General features: G+C 46.0%; 1 long non-coding RNA gene across 1 annotated transcript; it reads left to right on the top strand.

Moving 5' to 3' along the window:
- The first annotated feature begins 21,872 nt into the window (after positions 1-21,872).
- Positions 21,873-23,529, top strand: LOC127329091 (uncharacterized). Its single transcript, XR_011747229.1, has 3 exons — positions 21,873-22,201; positions 22,293-22,542; positions 23,182-23,529. It is a non-coding gene; the product is annotated as an uncharacterized lncRNA (long non-coding RNA).
- The last annotated feature ends 614 nt before the right edge of the window (positions 23,530-24,143 follow it).

The raw sequence follows: 24,143 nt of genomic DNA on the forward strand, positions 1-24,143 counted from the left end.
CGCGGACACGGCTATTCGAATAGTTTTACACTCTGCAGAGGCTGTACACTTTCCCCACAAGATCCGAATACTCATCGTGTGGGCATCATCCCTGCATAACAACATATGCCACGACAAGTACCCGATCGTAGTTTTTCGCCTGCTCGCCTTAGCCTAAGACATGCCGAATGAGTTGTACCTCCCAACACCAGAGTCCGAGGGCTGTCCAGGAGTAGCAAGGTCCCCAGCACACTCGACCCTCCGGAATGCCATCCAACCACTTAGGCATCTTTCAATGGGAGCTCATAAGTTGTACCCCGCGTACCTAAACAGGCAAATGGGTTGCGTCCCTTCTCATGGGAAGAACCCCGGTCGAAGCGTCCATGGTCGGACTGCCACTACACTTGCAGGACTCAAACTAAGGCGAGACAAACTACTACACTACGCCCCTTCCCACTTCAGGGTAATGTGGTTGCACTGGCTAGGTCCGGTTTCGTACTATGGTCACCAAAGTTTTTCGAAAACAATTATTCTCCACTTGCCTCCAGCAATTTCTCTTTCCATAAACCTTTTCATTTTCATAAACTCCCACTTGGGCAGGGCTACCCCATTCCAAGGTTTTCGAAACACTTCTTTTCTGGAAAACATTTTCTCAAACCTTTTTAAAGAGGGTTCCCAACCTATAGTCCGACTTTTCTTTGAAAAGCGGCGACAAGGATGAAAAGGTGCTAAGCACCATATTAGTTGCAAGTGTGTGATCGATAGGTAACACGAGGGCTGCACCCTTAAGGGTGGAATAATAAAACTTCGAGTGGCGGAACCACTCACATAAATAAATAAAAGGCATGCAATTTTACAAAACCTGTGATAATGCAAGAGTAAGATAATTAGGATGAGACATGCATCAAGAGGTGGCTTGCCTTGATCAGCAAAGTGTCCCTGGCCTCCTTCCTCAAATCCTCCAAATTCACCTCCTCCTTTGTTTCCGGCGGCGTTCGAATCTAGTGTCGCAAAATAAAAAAAAACAAGCACACATCGAATCAACAAACCATTCCAGAATATTGCACACAAAAATTTGGTAAAATTACAGTATGTAAAGGTTTACAAATGCAAGCTACTGAAAGTGGTTTCACTAATTTATGATTTTTAAAAAAAAAGATATGATTTTTACAATTCCAGAAATGACTTAAGAACCAATTAAATGGTCTAAATCTTTCTGTGAGTCACAAAAATACATTCAGTATACCTAACGAAAGCTAACAAAATGTATAACACACTTGCACAAGAATCACTTGCAAATAATTTTTTAAATAATTTAGACAATTTAAATGAGACAGAAACCAGAGCAAACAAATAGCTAGGCTCACCAGTATCAGAGCATCACCAACCAGAACCAATCATACCCCTGGATAGCTAATGTTAAATGTGATCCAACCCCACTGGTTTGGCATTTTTCTGATTTGAAAAATAATTTACAAAAATCAAATACTGAAAAGGTATACTGTTTCAGTAATAAAATCCTTAGAATTAATCTACAACTCTGAAAAATATTTCCTTTGGCACAAAATTGCCCTATAGACATATCTACCAGTAGCACTTGGATTTGTTTCAAAACCATCATTATTTTTCAAACTAAAATACATTTTCTGGCTCTCTGGACAAAATTTATTTTGTAAACCAACTTAAATTAAGGAAGCTCCTGCATGTGAGGCTAGTGCCAAGATCAAGCTACTTAGATATACTTCACAAAAAAAGTAACCTCATGCAGAAAGGTTTTATAAATCTAGCACAATAAATAAAATACACAATCAGTTACTTTTTAGGTTCTTATTTAACAGCACATATTCACAGCACAAAATCACATGCATGCAATCCCCTGAGGTAGGGATTTTGTTAAAAAGCCTCCAGAATTTTGAATCATCAATTTTGGACGTTTTATGAATTTATGGCGATTTAAAAGCTAGGCAGTAGTTTCTGGCAGGATTTTCCATATTAAAGAAAAAGGGGACAGTGGGCCGGAAGTGGGGGCGCGGCCCAGATCCATCCGTCGGCTGGGCCAACTGCGGCCAGGGGACGCGCGGGAACCGGGCGGTTTTAACCGCCGAGACGTGGCTGGCCACGTCGATGCGTGGGCCTGCGTCTGCTGGCCATGCATGCACAGGGCCTGCATGCATCCGATCGATGGGCATCCGACGGCCCACGTCGCGTCCTTCGGCGTTAACCAAAGAACGGCGGCGCGGTCGTGGAGCAGCGACGGAAAAGGAAAGGAGGCTCACCGCGAGGACACCAGGCGACGGAGGTGACACGGAGGAAGTTGCAGCGAGGCCGGCGGCACTCCTGGACCGTGGTATACGCGCATGCAGCGACGGTGCCGCGTACGGCGAGTCCCACGTCGACCCGCCGCGGACGTTCCTGGTGGCGGTGCCCAACGCCGGCGGCACGGGCCACTCGGGGACGGCGGAGCGGACGCAGGGACGAGGCGGCGCAGCACGTCCAGGCTGTCTCAGATGCGCGGGCTAGTGGCCAATGGCGCGGCCGTGGTTGACGATGACGACGGCCGGCATGCAGTGGACGGAGCTCTGTCGACGGTGGCCTCCCGGCATGATCCTGGCGTGGAAAAATGGGAGGGTTACGCGTGGTAGATGGAGAAGAGATAGATCGACTGAGAGGGAGCCAAGGGTGAGGAGAGGGAAGGCGTCGCACGACAGCATTCGGCACCGTGGCGTCGACGTCGAGCACGGGCTCGAGCAGCCGGGATGGAGACGGGCGCTCTCCGTGCTGGAAGTATCCGTCGAGGGGTGGAGGTGTCTGGTGGCGAGAGGGAGGGCGCAGAACGGGTGCTGAGGCTTTATGAACGGCGAGGCTGGCTCACGGTGGACGGGGTGCTCGCATGGCGGGGAAGATGTGCGGCAGCGTCCTATTGGGCGAGAGGGGCGGCGTGGCTACGTGTCTGAGGCGCGGGTAGAGTTTTTGGAGGGAGGTGGGCGTCGGTGGCGCGAGGGAAGCGTCCAGCTTCGAGACGTCATGTCTTCCTGCCAGGTGCTCGACAAAACGTCTGTGGCGCGACGACGCCATGTGCGTGCAGGAGAGGTCACGGCTGCAGCTGTGCGTGCCTCCTGCAGTGTGCAGCACAACCCTCGTCCACCTCCAGGCATGAATACCCACCGAGCAAGGTCGTGGTGCTTGTCTACACGGACGTGCTCCGGGGCGACGTGCACAACATTGGTTGGGGGTCTGCAGGACGATTCGTTTCGAGGGAGCGTCCGGAGCATGCCAACGAGAGAGGAAGGGATGCAGTAGGCGCCGAAGATTGCTGGGTTTATGTGCCTGAGCAGCAGAGGAGAGAGAGGGACGGGATGTCTCCCGTGAGTTGTGCCCAAAAGGGAGAAGTGATGGATGAGCCTTTGGTTAGCTAGCTAGGGGAGGGACAGGAGGGAGGGATAGGTGTGTAGGTGCCCCAGGTTTGGCTGCACTTGGCTGGATCGAACTCATGTGGAGCATTGCCTCCAAACCCGCCCCGGCCACACATCTCTCCAATTTTCCCCTTCACTCACATGAGGCCAAAAGCATGCACCCATGTGTGATTAATATGTGAGGAGTGAGAGAGTGGAGAGAGGGTAGATAGGGTCGAATTTTCTGTCCATAGTGCTGATGGTTTGGAGGGAAGAGTGGTTGTGTGATGGCCGGCATGGCCATTCTCTTAATTCCCACCTTTTTCAGAACTTAGACATACACTCCAAAGTAGCTTTTAGAGCAAACTAACGGCAAGATGTGGTAAGTAGAGGGAGTCCAATAATTGGAGAATTTAAAGAAAGCTAAAGGGAGAGAGGAAGGGAAGGAAATTTGGTGGAGAGAAATTGGAAGTTGACATGATCTTGGATGATCGCATTGGATGATGATCACATGCATCAAGGGTCTTGGCAAGGGTTAAATAAATAAAACCAGATTTTGAGTGGCAGATAAGAAGAGGGTCTTAGGGTTTAGTGAGGAAATATAAATTTTGATCACTCAAGTAAATAGAGAGAGATGAAGTGCTCCAAGTGTTTGTGTCATGGTTAGTTTAAATAAAACCAGAAATAAAAAGGAGTCACATGAAGATATAGTTTTAGGTTTTTTTTTTTGATTGACACACAATGAAATCTTCACAAGTAACAAACACACACATCTACAATCAAATGCAAGATCAACTATATGCATGCAAATTGTTAAGATAGAAAAAGTTTTTTTTTTGGCCCAAAAAATTGTATTCCAAAATTTTAAACCAATGCACAAAAGTTGGGTTGTTACAAATCTTCCCCCCCTTAAAATGAATCTCGTCCTCGAGATTCGGTGGTTAGGAACTGAAGATTGCGGGAAAGTCCTTGCGGAGCTGATCTTCTCGTTCCCAAGTGGCTTCCTCATCGGAGTGATTAGTCCACTGAACCTTACAGAACTTAATCTTCCTTCTTCGGGTGAGACGAATAGCTTCTTCCAGAATCCGAAGGGGTACTTCTCGATAAGTTAAGTCGGTGTTGAGGTCGAGGGTGCGATAGTCGATGTTCTTGAATACTTCAGGCTTGTCGGGCACTTGGAGACATCGTCGAAGAAGAGATATATGGAACACATCATGGAAATCGGATAACTCCGCAGGCAGTTCCAGTTGATAAGATACTTCTCCTCGACGAGCGAGAACCTTGAAGGGCCCAATATATCTCGGGGCAAGCTTCCCCTTGACGTGAAATCTCTGCATTCCTTTGAGTGGAGTGACGCGAAGATAGGCATGGTCTCCAACCTTGAAGGTCAACTCGCGACGCTTGGAATCAGCATAACTCTTCTGGCGGGATTGAGCAGCCTTGAGGCGATCACGGATCAGTTGAACTTGTTCTTCAGCTTCACGGAGGTGGTCAGGCCCAAAAACTTGACTATCTCCAGTCTCGGACCAGTTGAGAGGGGTTCGGCAACGGCGACCATATAGGGCTTCAAAGGGGGCCATCTGTAGACTAGCTTGGTAGCTATTGTTGTAAGAGAATTCCGCGAAGGGTAAACAGTCTTCCCATTTTGCTCCATAGGCGAGGACACAAGCACGAAGCATATCTTCAAGAATCTGGTTTACTCTTTCTGTTTGGCCACCGGTCTGTGGGTGATAAGCGGTGCTGAAAGATAGCTTCGTTTCGAGGGCTTCATGCAGGCTTTTCCAGAATTTCGAGGTGAATTGGGTACCTCGATCTGACACTATCCTCTTGGGGACTCCGTGGAGACTAACAATACGGGATATATAAAGATCAGCCAGCCGGGTTCCGGGGAAAGTGGTCTTGACTGGGATGAAATGGGCGACCTTGGTGAGTCGATCGACAATAACCCAGATGGAGTCGTGACCACGCTGAGATTTAGGAAGTCCAGTAATGAAATCCATTCCAACTTCTTCCCATTTCCATTCAGGAACTTTGAGGGGTTGGAGTAATCCAGCTGGTCGTTGATGCTCAGCCTTCACTTTCTGGCACATGTCGCAGCGAGCAATGAAAAAGGCTATCTCTCGCTTCATACCGTGCCACCAGAATTGCTTCTTGAGATCTTGATACATCTTGGTTCCTCCGGGGTGGATTGAGTAGGGGGTGTCGTGGGCTTCCTTCATGATGAGTTGCTTCAGGTCTTCAATATTGGGTACACAGAGACGTCTGTTATACCACAAAACTCCCTTGGCGTCAATTTCAAAACCTGGAACTTCCTCCCTATCCATTCTACGCTTGATTCCTTAAATACTCTCATGACCCACTTGAGCTTCTTTGATTTGATCGAATAAAGTAGGCTTCAACTCAAGATTGGCCAGAAAACCATGGCTAACCAGCTCGAGGCCGAACTCCTCAAGTTCTTCATATAGCTTGGGTTGAGCAATTTTGATCAGGGCGTTCAACGAACATGGCTCTCGACTAAGCGCATCAGCTACGACATTGGCTTTACCGGGATGATAATGAATACCGAGATCGTAGTCCTTGATAAGTTCCATCCATCTGCTTTGCCTCATGTTCAGCTCCCGCTGAGTGAAGATGTACTTCAGACTCTTGTGGTCGGTGTAGATTTCGCAACGATTTCCAACTAAATAATGGCGCCAGGTCTTCAGGGCGTGAACTACCGCAACAAGCTCTAAGTCATGCGTGGGGTAATTCATCTCATGCGGTCGAAGTTGTCTTGACAGATAGGCTATCACCTTGCCTTCTTGCATCAGCACACTTCCCAGACCAAGTTTCGAGGCATCGCAGTACACATCAAAATCCTTGGTGATATCAGGCATGGACAAGACGGGGGCTGTAACTAATCTCTTCTTGAGTTCTTGAAAACTGGCTTCACATTTCTCGGTCCATTCAAACTTTTTATCCTTCTTCAATAGCTGCGTTAAGGGTCTCGCAATGCTGGAGAATCCCTCAACGAACTTACGGTAATAACCTGCCAATCCGAGAAAGGCGCGGACTTCGGTCTGATTGGTAGGGGCTTTCTTCTCCATGATGGACTGAATTTTGGATGGGTCGACAGATACTCCTCCGGCAGATATGACATGACCTAGGAATCCTACCTCTTTCAGCCAAAACTCACATTTACTAAACTTTGCATAAAGCTGATGGTCTCGGAGAGTTCCCAAAACAATCCGCAGATGTTCAGCATGCTCTTCTTCATTCTTGGAGTAGATCAGAATATCATCGATGAACACCACGACGAACTTGTCGAGGTACTTCATGAACACCTTGTTCATGAGATTCATGAAATAGGCAGGGGCATTGGTCAGTCCAAAAGACATCACGGTATATTCAAATAGTCCATACCGTGTGGTGAAGGCAGTCTTGGGAATGTCCGATTCTCGGACTTTGAGTTGATGATAACCAGTTTGGAGATCAATCTTGGAGAAAAATCGGGCTCCATTCATCTGGTCAAACAGATCTTCAATCTTTGGGAGGGGGTATTTGTTCTTGATGGTTACATCATTCAGCTTCCGGTAATCCACACACAGGCGGATGGTACCGTCCCGCTTATCCACAAAGATAACGGGAGATCCCCAGGGTGATGCGCTCGGGCGAATCAACCCTTTCCTCAACATATCATCCAACTGCTTCTTCAACTCAACTAATTCTTGAGGGTTCATCCGGTAAGGTCGCTGAGCGATGGGGGCAATCCCGGGAACTAGCTCGATGATAAACTCGATATCCCGATCAGGGGGCATACCGGGTAACTCATCAGGAAAAACCTCAGGATACTCACAAGCTATGGGTACTTCATACAGGGCTGGACTGGCGACACTCTTCTTGCATAGGGCCTTCGATGATGGCATGGTGGCTACATGCTCAACTACTTCACCGTCCTCAGCAGTCAGGGTTATAGCTCGGCGAACGCAATCTATGTGTCCTTTATACTTCACCATACAATTCATCCCGAGGATAACCTCTAAGCCTTGCTCCCCTAACACGATCAGATCCGCGTGAAAACGCTTTCCCTGAATCTCTATAGGCACCTCCTTGCAAGAACTTTGGGTTTTGCTGGTGGATCCAGGGATTTGGACTAACATAGGTCGCTTCATGGGGGTGGGGGTTAAACCTCCTTTTCTCACAAATGGCTTGGTAACGAAAGAATGCGATGCTCCGGAATCAAACAAGACAGTCGAGGGCACTGAGTTGACAAGGAATGTACCCAGAACAATATCTGGAGCTTCCTGAGCTTCTTCAGCATTGACATGGTTCAGGTGTCCTCTAGGTGGTCCAGCGGGCTTCATATGGTTCCGGTTCCTGCCAGAAGCAGTGCGAGATTTTCCTTGATTTGGCTTGGGCGCATTGGGGCGCTGTCCAGTAGCCACTTTGTTGGGGCACTCGTTAGAGTAATGATCCGGTTGTCCGCAGGCGTAACATCCATTGGGGGGTTTGCGGACAGTGTTGTTCTGGCGGTTGTAGTTGGGATTTTGGTTGAGGCTGTTGGGACGTGGTGCAGGGGGAGGGATCCACTATTGCTGGGGCCCCGGCCTAGGTGGGGGTGGACTGCGGGATTGCTGGGGGCTGGAGCTGCCCTGCAACATCATTGCCTTGCTCTTGCGGTTCTCAATTGCATTCTTGCGCTTGCTCTCAACCATGATAGAGGCATCTACCAACGACTCAAGATCTGGATATGGGACAGCTACCAAGATACTTTGCAGCTCATCGTGCAGACCGTTCAGAAAGCGGTCCTTCTTCTTCTCTTCGGTGTTGGTATCTTCAGGAGCATACCTAGACAGGGTGGTGAATTTGTCTAGGTAATCCACCACAGACATACTTCCTTGCCTCAGGTTCATGAACTTGTCCTTCATGAGCTTGATCAGTCCAGAGGGGATATGCGTCTTGCAGAACTTGGCCTTGAATTCTTCCCAGTTGATGACGTGTCCTTCAGCTTGAATAGCCTTGACATTTTCCCACCAAGCGCGTGCAGGTCCAGAAAGAAAGTGTGTGGCGAACAACACCTTCTCATCATTGCCGACTCCGGCGACCTCGAGGTTGTTCTCAATGGTGCGAAGCCAATCATCGGTGTCGAGGGGTTCAGTGCACTTGGAGAAGACGGGAGGGTTGGTGCTCTGGAAATCTTTCAGCTTAGAGCGGGGGTCTCCATTTCCGTTCCCGCCATTGTTGTTGTTGGTGTTTCCGGTAGCAAGCTGAGCGAGGTGCTGAAGGGTTGCAAGATTAGCTTGGCGCTCCGTACGGGCTGCCTCACGGTCTTCCATCATAAGGCGCAGAAGTTGCGCCATGGTTGGGTCCGGAGGTGGAGGGGGGTTTTGGTCGGATCCGCTGGTGCTTCCTCTACGGGTGTCACCCACTGAAGAAGGGTGGATTCAGATATTAATGGGGGAACAAGGAGATGGGCAGCCACCTAAAAGGGGAGGGTTTGGTAAAATCGAAAGTTTTTAAAACAGAAACAACAATGCAAAAGTAGGCGAAAATGAAATCATATCATAGTAGGGGTGCCGAAGGCACAAAATAGCATCACATAACAATCACGTCCAAACAATCAAGCTCACACTTCGGAAACTACAACCCTACGTGAATTGCGCGTAGGACTAGTTTCAAGGGACACCTAATATTTGGGGGTATCCTATTCGGATCAACTGAGCTTGTCATGTCTTCAATACCTCGAATCCGGTGAGTTTGAGTTGGGGAACCTCGTTAAATATTTATGTTTGGAAGAGGATGAGACAGTAGAATAAGAACTTTCAAATTCGCTAGACATCAGAGAGGTGAGATTTAGAAGCTTTTGAAAAGGTAAGAAGATAGAAGCCAAACTTCTAGTATTTAGGAAAATAGGTTTAGTAAATAATTTTATCAAAGTAGTATTTTTTAAATAACGCCCATGCTAACTAAGGTCTCCTACAGTCAGGATGGCTCTGATACCAGCTCTGTGGGGCCCCGGACTTACCAGTCCGAAACTCCTGTTATGCATACAATTTCACGATGCCAAGATCATTCCATCGTGAATACATAACCGAACTGATACCAGATTACAACATCCATTGCAGTACCGAATTACAAGTATTACGTAAGTACAACATCGGCCACCAATGTCGTAATTCAACAAACAGCAGCGGAAACGACTTGACTTCAAACAGCGGTGGAACCCATGTCAGGCCTTTACCCTACATGCGGCTGACTGGGAGAGCGCCCTAGTTCGCGTCTTCGGCGTCGTACTCCTCTTCTTCAAAGTAATCCTCTTCAAAGTCTGGCCAAGTAAATAGCCAGGACAACAATGTCAATGAGTATGTTTGAATGTACTCGCAAACCACCTTAGAGAGAAATAAAGGATATGCAATATGATAGTAGCAAGGAACAGGCACTAAACTAGGGCGACAAGGAGCGAGAGGTAGTTCCTCTCGAGAATATGACATCTATATATACCTTTGTTGAAAACCTTTTTGAAAACAAGTTTATTTGAAGACTAATAGGTAAGGAGGACCCATTTTTATTTCCGGTCATCGGAATGACCAAAACACTTTCATCTTTCCACCGTACCTCCCCGGTACATCTCCACCAGTCCCACTGGTATCTTTCCGTACCTCCCAGGTACATTTCCAAAACCTTTTTGGGAAAACACTTTTGTAAAACAAAACTTTCCTTTAATGCCAAGTACCGCCATTCCCATGTCCATAACCGCGGACACGGCTATTCGAATAGTTTTACACTCTGCAGAGACTGTACACTTTCCCCACAAGATCCGAATACTCATCGTGTGGGCATCATCCCTGCATAACAACATATGCCACGACAAGTACCCGATCGTAGTTTTTCGCCTGCTCGCCTTAGCCTAAGACATGCCGAATGAGTTATACCTCCCAACACCAGAGTCCGAGGGCTGTCCAGGAGTAGCAAGGTCCCCAGCACACTCGACCCTCCGGAATGCCATCCAACCACTTAGGCATCTTTCAATGGGAGCTCATAAGTTGTACCCCGCGTACCTAAACAGGCAAATGGGTTGTGTCCCTTCTCATGGGAAGAACCCCGGTCGAAGCGTCCATGGTCGGACTGCCACTACACTTGCAGGACTCAAACTAAGGCGAGACAAACTACTACACTACGCCCCTTCCCACTTCAGGGTAATGTGGTTGCAATGGCTAGGTCCGGTTTCGTACTATGGTCACCAAAGTTTTTCGAAAACAATTTTTCCCCACTTGCCTCCAGCAATTTCTCTTTCCATAAACCTTTTCATTTTCATAAACTCCCACTTGGGCAGGGCTACCCCTTTCCAAGGTTTTCGAAACGTACACTTCTTTTCTGGAAAACATTTTCTCAAACCTTTTTAAAGAGGGTTCCCAACCTATAGTCCGACTTTTCTTTGAAAAGCGGCGACAAGGATGATAAGGTGCTAAGCACCATATTAGTTGCAAGTGTGTGATCGATAGGTAACACGAGGGCTGCACCCTTAAGGGTGGAATAATAAAACTTCGAGTGGCGGAACCACTCACATAAATAAATAAAAGGCATGCAATTTAACAAAACCTGTGATAATGCAAGAGTAAGATAATTAGGATGAGACATGCATCAAGAGGTGGCTTGCCTTGATCAGCAAAGGGTCCCTGGCCTCCTTCCTCAAATCCTCCAAATTCACCTCCTCCTTTATTTCCGGCGGCGTTCGAATCTAGCGTCGCAAAATAAAAAAAACAAGCACACACCGAATCAACAAACCATTCCAGAATAGTGCACACAAAAATTTGGTAAAATTACAGTATGTAAAGGTTTACAAATGCAAGCTACTGAAAGTGGTTTCACTAATTTATGATTTTTAAAACAAAAGATATGATTTTTACAATTCCAGAAATGACTTAAGAACCAATTAAATGGTCTAAATCTTTCTGTGAGTCACAAAAATACATTCAGTATACCTAACGAAAGCTAACAAAATGTATAACACACTTGCACAAGAATCACTTGCAAATAATTTTTTAAATAATTTAGACAATTTAAATGAGACAGAAACCGGAGCAAACAAATAGCTAGGATCACCAGTACCAGAGCATCACCAACCAGAACCAATCATACCCCTGGATAGCTAATGTTAAATGTGATCCAACCCCACTGGTTTGGCATTTTTCTGATTTGAAAAATAATTTACAAAAATCAAATACTGAAAAGGTATACTGTTTCAGTAATAAAATCCTTAGAATTAATCTACAACTCTGAAAAATATTTCCTTTGGCACAAAATTGCCCTATAGACATATCTACCAGTAGCACTTGGATTTGTTTCAAAACCATCATTATTTTTCGAATTAAAATTCATTTTCTGGCTCTCTGGACAAAATTTATTTTGTAAACCAACTTAAATACAGGAAGCTCCTGCATGTGAGGCTAGTGCCAAGATCAAGCTACTTAGATATACTTCACAAAAAAAGTAACCTCATGCAGAAAGGTTTTATAAATCTAGCACAATAAATAAAATACACAATCAGTTACTTTTTAGGTTCTTATTTAACAGCACATATTCACAGCACAAAATCACATGCATGCAATCCCCTGAGGTAGGGATTTTGTTAAAAAGCCTCCAGAATTTTGAATCATCAATTTTGGACGTTTTATGAATTTATGGCGATTTAAAAGCTAGGCAGTAGTTTCTGGCAGGATTTTCCATATTAAAGAAAAAGGGGACAGTGGGCCGGAAGTGGGGGCGCGGCCCAGATCCATCCGTCGGCCGGGCCAACTGCGGCCAGGGGACGCGCGGGAACCGGGCGGTTTTAACCGCCGAGACGTGGCTGGCCACGTCGATGCGTGGGCCTGCGTCTGCTGGCCATGCATGCACAGGGCCTGCATGCATCCGATCGATGGGCATCCGACGGCCCACGTCGCGTCCTTCGGCGTTAACCAAAGAACGGCGGCGCGGCCGTGGAGCAGCGACGAAAAAGGAAAGGAGGCTCACCGCGAGGACACCGGGCGACGGAGGTGACGCGGAGGAAGTTGCAGCGAGGTCGGCGGCACTCCTGGACCGCGGTATACGCGCATGCAGCGACGGTGCCGCGTACGGCGAGTCCCACGTTGACCCGCCGCGGACGTTCCTGGTGGTGGTGCCCAACACCGGCGGCACAGGCCACTCGGGGACGGTGGAGCGGACGCAGGGACGAGGCGGCGCAGCACGTCCAGGCTGTCTCGGATGCGCGGGCTAGTGGCCAATGGCGCGGCCGTGGTTGACGATGACGACGGCCGGCATGCAGTGGACGGAGCTCCGTCGACGGTGGCCTCCCGGCATGATCCTGGCGTGGAAAAATGGGAGGGTTACGCGCGGCAGATGGAGAAGAGATAGATCGACTGAGAGGGAGCCGAGGGTGAGGAGAGGGAAGGCGTCGCACGACAGCATCCGGCACCGTGGCGTCGACGTCGAGCACGGGCTCGAGCAGCCGGGATGGAGACGGGCGCTCTCCGTGCTGGAAGTGTCCGTCGAGGGGTGGAGGTGTCTGGTGGCGAGAGGGAGGGCGCAGAACGGGTGCTGAGGCTTTATGAACGGCGAGGCTGGCTCACGGTGGACGGGGTGCTCGCATGGCGGGGAAGATGTGCGGCAGCGTCCCATTGGGCGAGAGGGGCGGCGTGGCTACGTGTCTGAGGCGCGGGTAGAGTTTTTGGAGGGAGGTGGGCGTCGGTGGCGCGAGGGAAGCGTCCAGCTTCGAGACGTCATGTCTTCCTGCCAGGTGCTCGATGATGTCTACGCCCCCCCTCCTTTTCCTGTAGACAGTGTTGGGCCTCCAAGAGCAGAGGTTTGTAGAACAGCAGCAAGTTTTCCCTTAAGTGGATCACCCAAGGTTTATCGAACTCAGGGAGGAAGAGGTCAAAGATATCCCTCTCATGCAACCCTGCAACCACAAAGCAAGAAGTCTCTTGTGTCCCCAACACACCTAATAGGTGCACTAGTTCGGCGAAGAGATAGTGAAATACAGGTGGTATAAATAAGTATGAGCAGTAGCAACAACACCAGAAAAGTGCTTTGCCCAGGACAGTAAACAAGCAGTAGTAACGCAGCAGTAGTAACGCAGTAAAACAGTAAACAAGCAGCAATAGCAGTATTTAGGGACAAGGCCTAGGGATTAGAGTTTCACTAGTGGACACTCTCAACTTTGATCACATAACAGAATAGATAAATGCATACTCTACACTCTTTTGTTGGATGATGAACACATTGCGTAGGATTACACGAACCCTCAATGCCGGAGTTAACAAGCTCCACAATTCAATGTTCATATTTAAATAACCTTAGAGTGCATGAAAGATCAATAAGACTAAACCAAGTACTAACATAGCATGCACACTGTCACCTTCATGCTAAGAAAGGAGGCATAGATCATATCAATACTATCATAGCAATAGTTAACTTCATAATCTACAAGAGATCATAATCATAGCCTACGCCAAGTACTAACACGGATGCACACACTGTCACCATTACACCGTGCAGGAGGAATAAAACTACTTTAATAACATCACTAGAGTAGCACATAGATAAATTGTGATACAAAACATATTGCAATCATAAAGAGATATAAATAAGCACTTCACTATGCCATTCATAACAGTGAATAAGTATCCTGTGAAATATAGCCTAAGAGACCCACACGGTGCACACACTGTCACCTTTACACACGTGGGACAAGGAGTCTCCGGAGATCACATAAGTAAAATTCACTTGACTAGCATAACGTCATCTAGATTACAAGCATCATCATATGAATCTCAATCATGTAAGGCAGCTCATGAGATTATTGTATTGAAGTACATAGGAGAGAGATGAACCACATAGCTACCGGTACAGCCCCGAGCCTCGATGGAGAACTACTCCCTCCTCATGGGAGATAGCAGCGTTGATGAAGATGGCGGTGGTGTCGATGGAGAAGCCTTCCGGGGGCACTTCCCCGTCCCGGCGGCGTGCCGGAACAGAGACTCCTGTCCCCCAGATCTTGGCTTCGCGATGGCGGCGGCTCTGGAAGGTTTTCTCTGGTTTCATCGAACGTATCAGGGTTTTCGCGACGGAGGCTTTAAATAGGCGGAAGGGCAAGGTCGGTGGACTTCTGGGGGGCCCACACTATAGGGGGGCGCGGGCCCCCCCTGGCCGCGCCGGCCTAGGGTTTGGTGGGCCTGTGCCCCTCCTCTGGCGGTTCTCGTGTGTTCTGGATGCTTCCGGGCAAAATAGGAACCTGGGCGTTGATTTCGTCCGATTCCGAGAATATTTCGTTACTAGGATTTCTGAAACCAAAAACAACAGAAAACAGGAACTGGCACTTCGGCATCTTGTTAATAGGTTAGTTCCAGAAAATGCATAATAATGACATAAAGTGTGCATAAAACATGTAGAAATCATCAATAATGTGGCATGGAACATAAGAAATTATCGATACGTCGGAGACGTATCAGCATCCCCAAACTTAGTTTCTGCTCGTCCCGAGCAGGTAAACGATAAATAAAGATAATTTCTGGAGTGACATGCCATCATAACCTTGATCATACTATTTGTAAGCATATGTGGTGAATGCAGCGATCAAAACAATGTAAATGACATGAGTAAACAACTGAATCATATAGCAAAGACTTTTCATGAATAGTACTTCAAGACAAGCATCAATAAGTCTCGCATAAGAGTTAACTCATAAAGCAATAATTCATAGTAGAAGCATTGAAGCAACACAAAGGAAGATGAAGTTTCAGCGGTTGCTTTCAACTTATAACATGTATATCTCACGGTAGTTATAAAGCATATGTATCATGTAAATTATATCTTACAAGTTGCAAGCCTCATGCATAGTATACTAATAGTGCCCGCACCTTGTCCTAATTAGCTTGGACTACCGGGATCATCGCAATGCACATGTTTTAACCAAGTGTCACAAAGGGGTACCTCTATGCCGCCTGTACAAAGGTCTAAGGAGAAAGCTCGCATCGGATTTCTCGCTATTGATTATTCTCAACTTAGACATCCATACCGGGACAACATAGACAACAGATAATGGACTCCTCTTTTATGCATAAGCATGTAACAACAATTAATATTCTCATATGAGATTGAGGATATATGTCCAAAACTGAAACTTCCACCATGGATCATGGCTTTAGTTAGCGGCCCAATGTTCTTCTCTAACAATATGCATGCTCTAACCATAAGGTGGTAGATCGCTCTTACTTCAGACAAGACGAACATGCATAGCAACTCACATGAAATTCAACAAAAGGTAGTTGATGGCGTCCCCAGGAACATGTTTATCGCACAACGAGCAACTTAATAAGAGATAAAGTGCATAAGTACATATTCAATACCACAATAGTTTTTAGGCTATTTGTCCCATGAGCTATATATTGTAAAGGTAAAGAATGGAAATTTAAAGGTAGCACTCAAGCAATTTACTTTGGAATGGCAGAGAAATACCATGTAGTAGGTAGGTATGGTGGACACAAATGGCATAGTGTTTGGCTCAAGTATTTTGGATGCATGAGAAGTATTCCCTCTCGATACAAAGTTTAGGCTAGCAAGGCTATTTGAAACAAACACAAGGATGAAGCGGTGCAGCAAAACTCACATAAAAGACATATTGTAAACATTATAAGAATCTACACCGTCTTCCTTGTTGTTCAAAACTCAATACTAGAAATTATCTAGACTTTAGAGAAACCAAATATGCAAACCAAATTAGCAAGCTCTAGGTGTTTCTTCATTAATGGGTGCAAAGTATATGATGCAAGAGCTTAATCATGAGCATAACAATTGCCAAGTATCAAATTATTCAAGACATTATAGCAATTACTACATGTATCATTTTCCAATTCCAACCATATAACAATTTAACGAAGAAGAAACTTCGCCATGAATACTAAAAGCTAAGAACACATGTGTTCATACGAACCAGCGGAGCGTGTCTCTCTCCCACACAAGCATTTATTCAAACAAAAACAAAAACAAAAGCACACAGACGCTCCAAGAAAAGCACATAAGATGTGATGGAATAAAAATATAGTTTCAGGGGAGGAACCTGATAATGTTGTCGATGAAGAAGGGGATGCCTTGGGCATCCCCAAGCTTAGACGCTTGAGTCTTCTTAGAATATGCAGGGGTGAACCACCGGGGCATCCCCAAGCTTAGAGCTTTCACTCTTCTTGATCATAGTATATCATCCTCCTCTCTTGACCCTTGAAAACTTCCTTCACACCAAACTTCTCATAAACTTCATTAGAGGGGTTAGTACATAATCAAAAACTCACATGTTCAGAGGTGACACAATCATTCTTAACACTTCTGGACATTGCTCAAAGCTACTGGAAGGTAATGGAACAAAGAAATCCACCCAACACAGCGAAAGAAGCAATGCGAAATAAAAGGCAGAATCTGTCAAAACAGAATAGTCCGTAAAGACGAATTTTTAATAAATACTTCCGTTGCTCAGATCAGAAAACTCAAAACTAATGAAAGTTGCGTACATATCTGAGGAACACGCACGTAAATTGGCATATTTTTCTGAGTTACCTACAGAGAAAATAGACCAGATTCGTGACAGATAGAAATCTGTTTCTGCGCAGAAATCTAAATCTAGTATCAACCTTCGATTAGAGGCTTCACTTGGCACAACAAAACACAAAACTAAGATAAGGAGAGGTTGCTACAGTAGTAAACAACTTCCAAGACACAAATATAAAACAAAGTACTGTAGCAAAATAACACATGGGTTATCTCCCAAGAAGTTCTTTCTTTATAGCCATTAAGATGGGCTCAGCAGTTTTAATGATGCACTCATAAGAAATAGTATTTGAAGCAAAAGAGAGCATCAAGAGGCAAATTCAAAACACATTTAAGTCTAACATGCTTCCTATGAAAAGTAATCTTGTAAGTAAACAAATTCATGAAGCATAATGCAACAAGCATAGAAAGATAAAACAAGTGTAGCTTAAAAAATTTCAGCACATAGAGAGGTGTTTTAGTAACATGAAAATTTCTACAACCATATTTTCCTCTCTCATAATAATATCCAGTAGCATCATGAGCAAACTCAACAATATAACTATCACATAAAGCATTCTTATCATGAGTCTCATGCATAAAATTATTACTCTCCACATAAGCATAATCAATTTTATTAGTTGTAGTGGGAGCAAATTCAACAAAGTAGCTATCATTATTATTCTCATCAAGTGTAGGAGGCATAGTATAATCACAACAAAATTTACTCTCCATAGTAGGTGGCACCAAAAGACCACTATCATTATAATCATCATATATGGGAGGCAAAGTATCATCAAAGAAAATTTTCTCCTCAATGCTTGGGGGACTAAAAATATCATGCTCATCAAAACCAACTTCCCCAAGCTTAGAATTTTCCATATCATTAGCAACAATGGTGTTCAAAGTATTCATACTAATATGTTCCATGGGTTTTTTAATTTTCGGATCAAACCATCCATGTCTTAAATCAGGAAATAGAGTAAAAAGCTCATTGTTGTCCATTATGCCTTACTAGTGTAAACAAGAAACAAAAAGATGCAATTGCAGGATCTAAAGGAAATAGCTTTGAGTACTTACGGCGCCGGAAAATAGCTTAGTAGCCGAGATCCGGGGTGTGAGTACCTTTTACCTTTCCTCCCCGGCAACGGCGCCAGAAAATAGCTTGATGTCTACGCCCCCCCTCCTTTTCCTGTAGACAGTGTTGGGCCTCCAAGAGCAGAGAGGTTTGTAGAACAAAGACAAGTTTTCCCTTAAGTAGATCACCCAAGGTTTATCGAACTCAGGGAGGAAGAGGTCAAAGATATCCCTCTCATGCAACCCTGCAACCACAAAGCAAGAAGTCTCTTGTGTCCCCAACACACCTAATAGGTGCACTAGTTCGGCGAAGAGATAGTGAAATACAGGTGGTATAAATAAGTATGAGCGAGCGACAAAGCACTTGTAAAAGTGCTTTGCCCAGGACAGTAAACAAGCAGTAGTAACGCAGCAGTAGTAACACAGTAAAACAGTAAACAAGCAGCAATAGCAGTATTTAGGGACAAGGCCTAGGGATTAGACTTTCACTAGTGGACACTCTCAACTTTGATCACATAACAGAATAGATAAATGCATACTCTACACTCTTTTGTTGGATGATGAACACATTGCGTAGGATTACACGAACCCTCAATGCCGGAGTTAACAAGCTCCATAATTCAATGTTCATATTTAAATAACCTTAGAGTGCATGAAAGATCAATAAGACTAAACCAAGTACTAACATAGCATGCACACTGTCACCTTCATGCTAAGAAAGGAGGCATAGATCATATCAATACTATCATAGCAATAGTTAACTTCATAATCTACAAGAGATCATAATGATAGCCTACGCCAAGTACTAACACGGATGCACACACTGTCACCATTACACCGTGCAGGAGGAATAAAACTACTTTAATAACATCACTAGAGTAGCACATAGATAAATTGTGATACAAAACATATTGCAATCATAAAGAGATATAAATAAGCACTTCACTATGCCATTCATAACAGTGAATAAGTATCCTGTGAAATATAGCCTAAGAGACCCACACGGTGCACACACTGTCACCTTTACACACGTGGGACAAGGAGTCTCCGGAGATCACATAAGTAAAATTCACTTGACTAGCATAACGTCATCTAGATTACAAGCATCATCATATGAATCTCAATCATGTAAGGCAGCTCATGAGATTATTGTATTGAAGTACATAGGAGAGAGATGAACCACATAGCTACCGGTACAGCCCCGAGCCTCGATGGAGAACTACTCCCTCCTCATGGGAGACAGCAGCGTTGATGAAGATGGCGGTGGTGTCGATGGAGAAGCCTTCCGGGGGCACTTCCCCGTCCCGGCGGCGTGCCGGAACAGAGACTCCTGTCCCCCAGATCTTGGCTTCGCGATGGCGGCGGCTCTGGAAGGTTTTCTCTGGTTTCGTCGAACGTATCAGGGTTTTCGCGACGGAGGCTTTAAATAGGCGGAAGGGCAAGGTCGGTGGACTTCTGGGGGGCCCACACTATAGGGGGGCGCGGGCCCCCCCTGGCCGCCCCGGCCTAGGGTTTGGTGGGCCTGTGCCCCTCCTCTGGCGGTTCTCGTGTGTTCTGGATGCTTCCGGGCAAAATAGGAACCTGGGCGTTGATTTCGTCCGATTCCGAGAATATTTCGTTACTAGGATTTCTGAAACCAAAAACAGCAGAAAACAGGAACTGGCACTTCGGCATCTTGTTAATAGGTTAGTTCCAGAAAATGCATAATAATGACATAAAGTGTGCATAAAACATGTAGAAATCATCAATAATGTGGCATGTAACATAAGAAATTATCGATACGTCGGAGACGTATCACTCGACAAAACGTCTGTGGCGCGACGACGCCATGTGCGGGCAGGAGAGGTCACGGCTGCAGCTGTGCGTGCCTCTTGTAGTGTGCAGCACAACCCTCGTCCACCTCCAGGCATGAATACCCACCGAGCAAGGTCGTGGTGCTTGTTTACACGGACGTGCTCCGGGGCGACGTTCACAACATTGGTTGGGGGTCTGCAGGACGATTCGTTTCGAGGGAGCGTCCGGAGCATGCCAACGAGAGAGGAAGGGATGCAGTAGGCGCCGAAGATTGCTGGGTTTATGTGCTTGAGCAGCAGAGGAGAGAGAGGGACGGGATGTCTCCCGTGAGTTGTGCCCAAAAGGGAGAAGTGATGGATGAGCCTTTGGTTAGCTAGCTAGGGGAGGGACAGGAGGGAGGGATAGGTGTGTAGGTGCCCCAGGTTTGGCTGCACTTGGCTGGATCGAACTCATGTGGAGCATTGCCTTCAAACCGCCCCGGCCACATATCTCTCCAATTTTCCCCTTCACTCACATGAGGCCAAAAGCATGCACCCATGTGTGATTAATATGTGAGGAGTGAGAGAGTGGAGAGAGGGTAGATAGGGTCGAATTTTCTGTCCATAGTGCTGATGGTTTGGAGGGAAGAGTGGTTGTGTGATGGCCGGCATGGCCATTCTCTTAATTCCCACCTTTTTCAGAATTTAGACATACACTCCAAAGTAGCTTTTAGAGCAAACTAACGGCAAGATGTGGTAAGTAGAGGGAGTCCAATAATTGGAGAATTTAAAGAAAGCTAAAGGGAGAGAGGAAGGGAAGGAAATTTGGTGGAGAGAAATTGGAAGTTGACATGATCTTGGATGATCGCATTGGATGATGATCACATGCATCAAGGGTCTTGGCAAGGGTTAAATAAATAAAACCAGATTTTGAGTGGCACATAAGAAGAGGGTCTTAGGGTTTAGTGATGAATTATAAATTTTGATCACTCAAGTAAATAGAGAGAGATGAAGTGCTCCAAGTGTTTGTGTCATGGTTAGTTTAAATAAAACCAGAAATAAAAAGGAGTCACATGAAGATATAGTTTTAGGTTTTTTTTTTTGATTGACACACAATGAAATCTTCACAAGTAACAAACACACACATCTACAATCAAATGCAAGATCAACTATATGCATGCAAATTGTTAAGATAGATAAAGTTTTTTTTTTGCCCAAAAAATTGTATTCCAAAATTTTAAACCAATGCACAAAAGTTGGGTTGTTACATAGAATCTATTCTTAGCCTCTATAGCTAGTTAAATACTCTACATATAGAGTTCGTGATAAGACTAGACTACGAGTCGTTCTTCTGGAGTTTATTTGTAGTTTACCTCATTGTAAAGTAGAAGGTTGTGATGATCTTATGTAACAGAGTCAATGCTGTAATTCTATAGACATACCTTGGACCCGCATATGTTTCTGTTGTACCACTCTGAGCGATATAATACTAGTGGAACGATGTTTCATTGGTGTTATATCAGACTTGCATACTACACCATGCAGTGGTATGCCGGGTCACCACATCACCCTATTAGATTTGTTTGTTATTTCTATTTTATGCATCATCATGCGTCATATCATCCATGGTTTTACAAAATAAAAATTACTTTATAAACCCTAGCTATTTTTACTTTAACCTTTCATATGGTTTTATTAAATAAACCCCCCTCCTTTCCATTCTTAAATAAAATCATAACCAAATTATTTTTTAAAAAATAAAATATTTTCAATGTTTTCTGATTTCAAAAATAAAATCTAGTTGCTTTTGGTTTGTTTTCAAATTTTAAAACAGTTTTTAAAACAAAAGAGAAAAGAAAATAAAAGGAAACCTAACCCTCTCCCTAACCTGGGCCGCCCCTTCTCTCCCCTGGTCCATCCTCCTCTTCCTTCTCTCTAGCCGCAGCCCACTCTCTCCTCTTCTTTTTCTGCTCCAGCCGACGCAGCCCAGCCCACCTGATCTTTCCCTTGGCCCGTACCCCTTCGCCTTTCTCCCCTGTCGCTTTCTTCCCCGCAGAGAGAGCTGGTGGTCGACGACGTCACCGTTCCCTCCCCATGTGAGCCCCTCTCCCCTCTCTTTATCTCTGGAGCCAGCTCCTCATCCTCATCCACTCCACCTGCTTCCCCCTCCTTTTCCCCTTCTCCACGAAAACGCAGGAGGCAGAGAACCCCACGGCCATCGTCGGCCTCTCCATGTCGCCGTCGACTCCGGCCCTTCCCCGCCAAGCCACCACCACCAGGAACTGCGTCTCGTTCTCCTCATTCGCCTGGTACACCTAATCGAGCCGGGGGCGCCCTACATCGCCGCCAATTTCGTTTTCCCCGTCTCCGTCTGCGAGCACGTCGCCGGCGATAGCGTCGCCGTCAGCCCTCCCCCTTCGTCTCTGACCCTCTCCACGGCATCCTGTTGGCCTCATCTACCTCTCTGGCCTCTTCCCGCTCCTCCTTTCACTCTGTATCGCTCTGCCGCCGCTCATGCCGAACCGTGCTGCCGCAGGTCCTCTTCGACAGCGGCCCTCCGGTGACCTCCCCCTGGCGGCGCCGCCCTTCCTCGGTCCGCGCCGACGAGAGGCGCAGAACGCGCCCACGCGCGCTTCCGGGGGACTACCGCATCGACCGCGTCGTCTCCGACCCACCGCGGTGACCACCAGGCCTGCGACGCGAGCGGCATCCGTGCGTGCAGCCAAGTTTGCCAGCGTGGCCGCGTGGGCCCTCCTCGTCAGCGACCGCGGCTACCTCTTTACCGGGTAAGAAAAGTCTCTTCCTCTCCAGATCTGAAAAATCTTGCACGTAGCCCCCTGAGCTTTTGGATTCCTCAACCCGCAGCCCTCCCCCTGTCAGTTTACACGCAAACCCCCTGTAGCTTTCAGTAAACAACCCGGGGTCCTCCCCCTTTTCTGAAAATCATTTCCAGGCCCTTTTCTATTTAAATAAATCTGTTTTCTATATTTTAAATACTAAAAACTGTTTATTTAATAACTATTAATCTATAACTCCAATTAAAAAGAGTTATATATCAATTTGATCAGAAAAATGCACTGAACATGAATATGCCATCCATGCTTGCTGTTGCATCATGCATCATATAATTTCGTGCAAGTTTGCATTACCACCTAATAAGTAACATGTGGAATATGTGGGATACTATATAAGTGTTGCCCCGGTTCCACTTAACTTTGCAGTAGAGCACCCCTGCCATGCTAACAACTATTTAACTTTGCTGGTAGATATGCAACTTCAACTGTAATCTGTTTGTCCGGGGTTTCGACTCCGCTTAATATGGATAAGTTGCATCGCATCATCGCTCCCATGTCATGCCTATCATCTTGATCATGATGGATCTTATTTATCCGTAGTAAGACTTGCATACGTTGTATGTGTTCCAGCATTTGCTTCTTCCCGGATAGGATCACGAAGTGTTGATGTGAGATACGACGAGTTCTTCGACAAGTGCTTCTGCAGCTTTTCATAGGCGAGCCCTCTCTCTTCACCTATTTTACTCTGTCCCTCACACTGCTATCCTTATGTTGCGATTCTTTATCGAGTCATGTGTCCTATTCCACTTGTTTACCATAATAATCCTATATGTATCATTCCTTACCCATAGCCGTTGCTTGATGTTTGAGCCTTGCGAGTCGTAGGCGTGTTTAGGCTCTGTTGTTTATCTCGATCTGTTATCGGGATATGTTGGGTTGTTGGGAGGTTATCACATGCTATATCCGTTGTTGGAGATACACATGCTTTACTTATTTGTTAACAACTAAAATTGTAAGCAGAGGCATCTGTGAGCCCCTTTGCGAAAGCATCGGAACTTGGACTCGCTAATGTCCCCTAGGACCCGAGTTCTTGTTATCTGTTCTGAGATTGAGCGCTGTACCCGTACGTGGGGACGATTATTAGGACACCCCTCACCCATTACCTTTTCTCAAGTCAGTTGAAAAGGGGGCCACAACCTTGGTTTTATTTGGCGCATGCATATTTATATACTGTTGCCTTCGGGTGTTTACTTCATGTTGCCTTCGGGTGTTTATATTCTGTACTATACCCCGTGGGACGTTTAGCGAAAGCGTGTGGTTCGCACGCCTAGCCTCCGTCGCAAACCCTGAGTCCGCCTCGGAGTACGGCCGGACTTCATCACAGGTAGCTTAGTTGGGTGGCCCCCCTAGACTTTTTGTTGAACTTTGAACGGTCTTGTTGTGAGACATCGCCTGTAAGAAGCGGGTCGAGCATGCGTATGGTTACATTTGGGCAATGATACGTCTCCAACGTATCTATAATTTCTGATGTTCCATGCTTATATTATAGGGATTTCTATTTTCGTGCCCTCGGTTCCTTAGTTGTGCTCAGT

The sequence above is a fragment of the Lolium perenne genome, chromosome 6, assembly GCF_019359855.2.
Source record: "Lolium perenne isolate Kyuss_39 chromosome 6, Kyuss_2.0, whole genome shotgun sequence".
Lineage (NCBI taxonomy): Eukaryota > Viridiplantae > Streptophyta > Magnoliopsida > Poales > Poaceae > Lolium > Lolium perenne.